Source organism: Amaranthus tricolor, chromosome 1, assembly GCF_026212465.1.
Source record: "Amaranthus tricolor cultivar Red isolate AtriRed21 chromosome 1, ASM2621246v1, whole genome shotgun sequence".
NCBI lineage: Eukaryota > Viridiplantae > Streptophyta > Magnoliopsida > Caryophyllales > Amaranthaceae > Amaranthus > Amaranthus tricolor.
This window is the reverse complement of record NC_080047.1, coordinates 17,683,113-17,691,457: the sequence shown is the minus strand read 5'-3', so window position 1 is coordinate 17,691,457 and position 8,345 is coordinate 17,683,113.

The following is an 8,345-nucleotide window of genomic DNA, read 5'->3' as shown; positions in this document are numbered from 1 at the left end:
TATCACACGTCCCAAATATTATCGTGTGTCAAAAATACACGTAATTCATATACATGTAACGGATCGGATAACCAATTTTCCAAAATAATTCTCCTACCATATACAAGTTTTCATTCAAAAATTTACAAGTGATAGGCACTTTGAAAAAGTCCAAAAATTTACAAGTGCACATATAGCTACTTCATAACCCAAAACATCGCGCATCCAAAATGCTTGTAGCTATCACCAACTTTGTCATTGAGTACAACTTTGTCATTGTAGCTATCATTCTTATGACCTGCATGATGATTACAAAAGTTGATGCCAATCAAGTTCTTGCTATCATTCTTCCTATTGGTTTCTTGGTGTGAGGTTGGGATTGTGTTGGTTATTGGGTCTGTCATTGTTCATCAAGCCTACATTGGCTAAGGACTGTGTGATTTGTCTTAATGCTTCCTCTACATTATTCATCCTAGCATCCATAGTCACAGAAGACAGAAACAAAAGCAACTTAATCAACAATTGATGCACACAACACTTCAAAACAGAATCAAAGAAAAACGGAATCAGACAAGGTTTTTTGAAACAAGGTCTTGATATACACGTTCTATATTGCACAACAGAAAAAACCAAGTATTTAATCCCTGTAAAACAAATTTTCTGTAATTATTTAACAAAAACAACAAAGAAATCAGCAATGCACAAAGACCAGCAATACAGAATACTTTGTGGAATGCAACCCAAGGATTGACTACTTTGTGGAATGCAACATCAGGTTATGTTTGGTCTGGTAGAATATCTTCTGACCACCCTACCTTCCACACTGATTCTTTGAGTCTTTCTGCAGTATTTAGGAAGTCCCTTGGTTCATGACAGCAAGGTTCAAGTAGAGAGATTCCAAAACTACTCTTGGTGTTCCCAAAGAGGCACAGGTTTGCTCTGAAAGATGTCTGCTGGTCAGCAGGGACCTGCGTCTGATCTGGCAGCAAATCTTCTGAACATCCAACCTTCTGTACTGTTTCTTGGAGTCTTCCCATGATAGTTAGGAGGTTCCTTGGACCATGAAAGCAAGGCCCATGTATATAGATTCCAAAAATACCCTTAGTGTCTCCTGGGATGCTCAGGTTGGCTCTGTGGAAGAGCTGCAAGGTATGCTGGTCAACAAGTGGTGGCTGACAGTCTTGGTTGCCTTCTGTGCTGCTGTCTGTGCAGTCTTGGACTATTTGTTTGTCTTGGTTGGCTTGCTCTTCGTGCTTATCTTCCTTTAGTGTCATGCTTGAGCCATGTGTGCCTTACATACTTGGTTCACTTACACCGTGAAATCATAGGCCATAAACTTACTTTTGCTTTAATCTTATCATCTACAACTTCAATTTGAAGTAACTCCATTAATTTTTCTTAGCATTACTTTGGAAGAATCTCACATTTTCATAAATTGTCCATATAAATCAAACGCAATCTCACCTTATTCAAGAAACGGCATTTAATCCCCCTAAAGCCACTGCTAGCTAATTCCACATGAATTGCACTCAGAAAATAATAGTAATAAAAAAATGCAAGTAATTGCACACAGTGAAACTAGGTGCTGAGAAGGGCTACAGAGTAGCAAATTATATGCCACTCGTACCAATCGAGAGGATTTCTAAAGTTTTTGAAGAGCAAAAGGGTGAGACACAGAATGTTGCTACAAACGAAAACGGTGTCGCTGTTGCACACTAATCTTCATCTCCAGGAACATGATTTAAAAGTAAAATGGATTATTCATACTTCATTTTTAAATTCCTAGTTTCTATGTTTGTCCTTTGTTGCTATGTTTCCAAATTTCTAATCTTTGGTAATGAATGTAAAAATTTGTTCTGAATGCTGCTTGAACTTTAAGAATTTCTAAATCATCAAAAGCTCACGTGACTAATGAATGTAAAAACTCACTTAAAAATTATGCCTAAAAAACAAAGCAATTTCAATCACTAAAATCCAACACTATTATCAATCACAATTTCAACCCCAGCACTAATTTCAATCACTGAAATATCAATTATTGATTACAATTAGGTTAAAATATCAATTCCAACACTAATATCAATCACTAAAATATCAATCCCAGCACTAATATCAATCACTAAAACCCAAAATTTCAATAAAATTAGGTTGAAATTTACGCTTTACAAAAGAATTGAATAGATAAAACAATTACCATAATTTACAGGAAGAATTGGGCGTCTATTTCAAAGGAAGAACAAGAAGTTGATTGTTTGCTTCAAATTCACGCCCCAGCAATCAAAGGGAACCCAACTACCCGTTATTTCTTCGAAAATGGAAGGCAAGAAGGAATATTGTTATTGTGTTGTTCAGATAATCGAGGTGAAGAAGGCAGCCATGGCTGCTGCACTTGATTTGAGTTTCTTGAGGGTAGATTCGTTGTTTGTTGCTGGGTTCTTCAAGAACTAAGGCAGAGGAGAAGGCAAGACATCATCAAACATGTAAATCAAAACTCAAACAAAAATGGCACAAGAAGAAGGGAAGGACATACGGATGCAGTTGTTGCTTCTGAGTTTTAACGAGAGGAAGAAGAAGATGCGGATCTTGCCATTGCTGTTTTTCGAAGGAAAGCTTCAAAGAAGGAGGCTATAATTAGGGCTGCATTCTTTGAAAATTCAGATCAAGATTACAAGGATTGCACTCGAAAATCAATGGATTGAATAAGGAAGAAGGTTGGTCAACTGCAGCAGATAGAAATCAGCCATTTTCATAGGAAACAGCGAGAAGGAAGAAGGTGTTCTTGGATTTTGATGTGTTCAATAGAGTAGTGTAGTTTGGCTGATTTTTGGTTTCAATCGAAGTGAGGGAGAAGGGAAGGGTTTGGGTATTTTTAATCAAATTAAAAGAAGAGGAAAAGAGAGAAAAAATAAAATATAGAATATTTTGCAATGACATTGTTGTTGCAATACATAAAACAATTTTTCGCAACGACTCGTGTTGTTGCGTTACCTAATAATGTTTTATAGCAACGACTGGTATCGTTGCAAAAAACAAATATTAATTATTTCAAAGCTCGCGCTCATTTTTTTTATGGTAACGATTATTTAGCAACAACAACGGATTTCGCAACAACTTGTATTTTTCGCAACGAAAAAAATATAGTCGTTGCTAAAACTTGTTGCTAAAAACAAGTTTTCTTGTAGTGATAGGCTGGTTTGGAATGCCAATGCTGTTTGTGCCAAGTTACTCGTTTTTCGGTTAATAGGATACCGAGATCTTTGTGATTCAAATTCTAGATCATACCTTCTTGGAGGAACACATCTTTTGCTCCTTTGAGGTAATTCATATCTGCAGGGTGAGTTAACAATACCAGATATATCATCATTAATGTGGGGTTCAGGTTCAGTTAATACCTCTTGAGGCTCACAGGCAACCTCTTGATCATTAGATGCTTCAGACAAGGTAGGGGAGGTCTGAGGAGAAAGTAATACTATGTTTTCCGTAGCAATGTCTGTGGGATTACCTACTTGCTCTTTAGGATTCAGATCATTAGTTACAGAGTACTTAAGCCAGCTCAAGTCATCACATACAGTCTCCCCCTGAGGACAAAGTTGGGAGTAAAAATAGGAATGCTCAAAGAAGTCACAATCTATTGTAGTATATATCCTGTTCTGAGTCGGATCGAAGCAGCGGTATCCCTTTTGATTAGTACCATAGACCACAAAGATACACTTAACAGCCCGGGGTTCAAGTTTGGTTCGAGCAGGTTTGGGTAAATGAACATACACAACACACCCAAAAATCCGAGGAGGTAAGGAGTGGAAAGATGGAATAGTAGTATGGGTATGAAGGACTTCTATGGGGGTTCTGAACTTAATAATTTTGGAGGGTAGTCGGTTGGTGAGATAGGTAGCAGAGGCAATAGCTTCAGGCCAAAAATAAGGTGGGACATGGGCTTCAAACATAAGGGCTCGTCCTATTTCAATGAGAGTACGGTTTTTTCTTTCTGCTATGCCGTTTTGTTGGGGTGTGTGGGGACAAGAAGTTTGATGAATAAGACCATGGGTGGTAAAGAAATTTTCAATATGTTGGTTCATATATTCCCCCCATTGTCTGATCGAAGAATTTTAGGCTTAGCACGAAATTGTGTGACAATCAAATTATAAAACTTAACAAAGACATCAAATACCTCAGATTTGTTTTTCAAGAAATATATCCAACACCTTCTAGTACAATCACCAATAAAAGAAACAAAATATGAATAGCTGTGTTTTCTAAACTCAGGAGCAGGGCCCCAAATGTCAGAATGTATCAAAACAAAAGGTTCACTGCTATGATTAAAGCTAGGAGAATAAGATTGCTTGTGACTTTTTGCAAGAACACAAGCTTCACAGTCCAAATCTACAGTACTTTTAGCTAATTATGGAAAAAGACGTTTCAGATACCCTAAGGATGGATGTCCAAGACGTCGATGCCAAGTCCATAACTAATGATTAGGGAACCCACGAGCAAGCGAAGTGTGACCCGTTGAAATCGCCTCGTCCACATAGTATAAATCATCTCTTTCAGTACCATGACCAATAATCGTCCCTGTCTGAGCATCCTGCACAATACAACCAGATGAAGACATAAGTACAGTACAATTTAACTCCCGAGTCAACTAACTAATAGATAATAATTTATGAGATAAGCTGGGAATTAAAAGACAATTGTTAATTTTGAGAGAGGGAGAAATGGTAACGGGCCCAGATTGATCAACACTCACACAATCCTCATTAGCGGTTTGAATATAGGTGCGGGTTTTTTTTATTTGTGGATAAGAGATCACTAGGATCAAAAGTCATAGTATCAGTAGCCCCGCAGTCAAATATCCATTGGGAGGAAAAACAAGGTTTACATAGGAGACCATGTTTTTGTGGGTCAAGCATGTTTTTGGGTTTTTGGAGTATAGGTTTAAAACTGGGCCGGAATGGGAAATGTGTTTTGGGCTTAGGGTTTGGGATGTTTTTGGGTATAAAAGAGTAAGGGGGGAGTGTTTAGTTGCTTCCAGATCTTTCTCCCTTTCTCTTTCTTCTGGTCTGTCTCCTTCTCTTCCTTTTTTTGTTCACCTGTGTCGCCATGGGTGACCTCCTTGTTGTGGGTTGGTTCATCAGTGACCATGTCTGTGATGTGGAGGGCACCAGTGACCATGTTAGCCTTGCCGCCGACCTGTTTTGACTGAGCCTTGGTGGCGGTTTTCCGTTGCCGGTGCTCCTCCCACCACTCCGGGTAGCTGATTAATTTAAAACACCCTTCTTTTGTATGTCGACTCCCTCCACAGTAACTACACTTCAGGTAAGTCTTATCCTCCATGTCACGCCGGAATGAAACATTTGACCGGTGGTGTTTGACGGCCAACCCACTCCCAATTTCTGAGGGAATTTTTCTCGATGATGAAGCGTGGTTCATGATACCACGCCGTGAAACTTCACACCTGATTGTAGCATAAGCCATGTCTACTGTTGGAAGTGGGTCAAGGTTCAGTAAGTCCCTTTTTTCTTTGTCAAAGGTTTCATTGATTCCGGCCAAAAATTGAAAGAGGCGTTGTTTTTGAATGAAGGTGTTAAAAATGGTAATGTCTTCAGCATGTATCATTGGGTTTGGTTGCCTTCGATCTATCTCCTTCCATATTGTGGTCAACTTCCCATAATAGACCTCTAATGGATCTTGATTCTGTTTTATGTTATTTGCTTGTGAACTCAGATCAAATATCTGGAGTTCATCTCTTCCACTGCTCAGTAAGACCTCGATCCCCTTCCATAAGTCTTTTGCAATCGTGTAATCTAGAAACTGATTTATGAGTTCAGTGTTTATATTTGAGATTGTCCATGATAGGACTATTGAGTCCTTTTGCTTCCAGTTTGTGTAATTAGGATCTGAAATGCTAGGAGGGTCGTCAATGATGTGGCTGAGACGACCCCTGTATTCTAAGGCTATCTGCATCATTTTACACCAAGTTGTGTAATTTTGGTAGTTTAATTTTTCGGCCAATTTCAAGTCTGGGGAAACAATTTCAAGGGTTGTGTTTGGTTTTTGCATCTGTTGAAACAATCTGAACATGTGTTCCATCTGTTCCAAAGTTATGATTTGGTTTGGGTTTGTTTCCGCCATTGTCACAGGTAAGTTTTTAGGGTAAATGATGATGCTGAAAAAGGTTTTAATCCCGGATTGAACCTTACGGCTCTGATACCATGAAGAATTAAAAGAAGCTGATTTTAGGGTTTTGAATTGAATACTGTTTTGTATTAATTTTCCTTTATAATTACAACCCTATTTTATACAAAGTTTATGAACTAATTAAGGAAATACAAAGCTTGAGTAATCAGAAATTCCCTTAATACATTGGACTAATTTGAGTAATTAAATATCCACTAAATTAGAAAATATCTCCCCAAATTAGAGAATATATTTCCACATCTCCTTCCTCTTCAATGGCTACTATAAAATGGCTTAAAGACGGCCTTTTTTTTCAACAATAAGAACTATTTTTTTTTAATTGAAATATCAACAAAAAAGGTTCATCATTACCTTTTAAACTCGCATTCTTGTTTGAAGAATAGATAACTGAATATAATACATAATATTCAACAGAAACTAAATCAAAAGTAAACCTTAATATGTAATAAGCCCTAAAATTTTTAAATAAAGAAAAATAAACAAATAAAATATGGATTTGAAGAGAGTGTATATTACTTGTGATTATGAAGGAGAAAAATTACAAAATCAAGGAGAAATTGTAGATCATGCGTACGAAAATCTTGAAAGATAAGAGAACAATGGAAGTTGAAGGAATTTTGCCAAAGAAGGTAGGAGTAAAGGCACGATCGTTAGTTTTTTGTTTTCTTTTTGTTTTCATTTTTTTATTCTAATATATGTTATTGGGACGGCCTATTTACGACAATTGCTTTGAGAGACCATTTCAAATAAAAATTGTTAATACTATTTCAACAGATTTTGACATGTAAATTTGAAGTCCTAGAAACAGAGTTAGTTGCCTCAATCCATTAAAATATGTATGTTAGATTTGAGACCTATATAACCAAATTTCGTAATGATAATCGGAATCGTCTCAGACATTTTGGTGGCCATAAGTGAATAATTTATAGGCCTTAAGAAATGAACATATGTCGATTATTTTCTTAGTGATGGTTAATAAAGTATTACAAATTTCGTCGGTACAAAATTCTAATTTGTATAAGTAAACTAGTTGATGGAGAAAATACAAAAAAGTCAACAGTAATTGTCCAATACTCATTTTAAATTTTCTTAAATGTTATACAATATTCACTAGTATACTACCATAGCCTAAAAAAGTAATTAAAGAAACAAGTAGCCACTGAAACATTAGTGAAAAGCGATGAACTACTCAAATATGTAATTAAATCCTACAATTGGATAATCTAAGATATCTAGCAATAACATTTAATCAAGTGAAGAAATTAAAATATTTTATATCGCTTAAACCTTAGGAAAAAAAAAAATCAATACTTATACATAAACAAAAATATTATTAGCCTGTTAAAATCGGCTTTTAAGTGGTAGATAAATAAACAAACATTAACAATTGTTGGAATTAAAACAGATGAAAAAATTATAAATAGGTAAAATTATAAACAGAAATTAAAATCAATATGTAGATTGTAAAGGACAAAATAGGAAGAGAAATATAGACGAGGAATTTAAATATATAAAAATAAAAACTAAAAAACAAAGGAATATTGTAGACAAGAATTGAACCAAAGACCATGCAAACAAGTTAGTAACTTTGCTATCGAGCTAATACTAATTGGCTATTATAGTAATGACATGAGCACTTTATAAACAGAGTATAAGAGGCCCCAATAATAAAGAGGCCCCAATAATAAAGAGGCCCCACGAGTTGTGTAGGAGCTCCGGCTACTCCTGCTAATGGCCGAGTCTGATGATAACCCAAACCCAAATCTAAACCCAAACCCAAACCCAAACCCAAACCCGTTGATCGTGATTGAACGATAACATGTTACTTGATCCATTTTGTGAAATCTGTTCTGTTCATGAAACTCAGTTACGGAAAACTTTTCCAACGATCATGCAAATTGTTGAATGGTTTCAACAACAAAGATATCTTGATTAGTTAAATATCTATCAATCAAGAAAATTGTTGTTTGTATTGCTCCATTCAATCAATCTTCACTTCACTGTTCCCTAAACAAGCAGGCAGAAATGGAAATAGTTTTGTATTACCATTTCCAGCTACTAGCATTCATGGACCCTAGTATGTAAGATTTTATCAACTGGAAAAACATTTTCTGTTGCTAATTCTACCAAACATTCTTCCGAAGTATCAGATATTTCCTCGAAAACAAGAG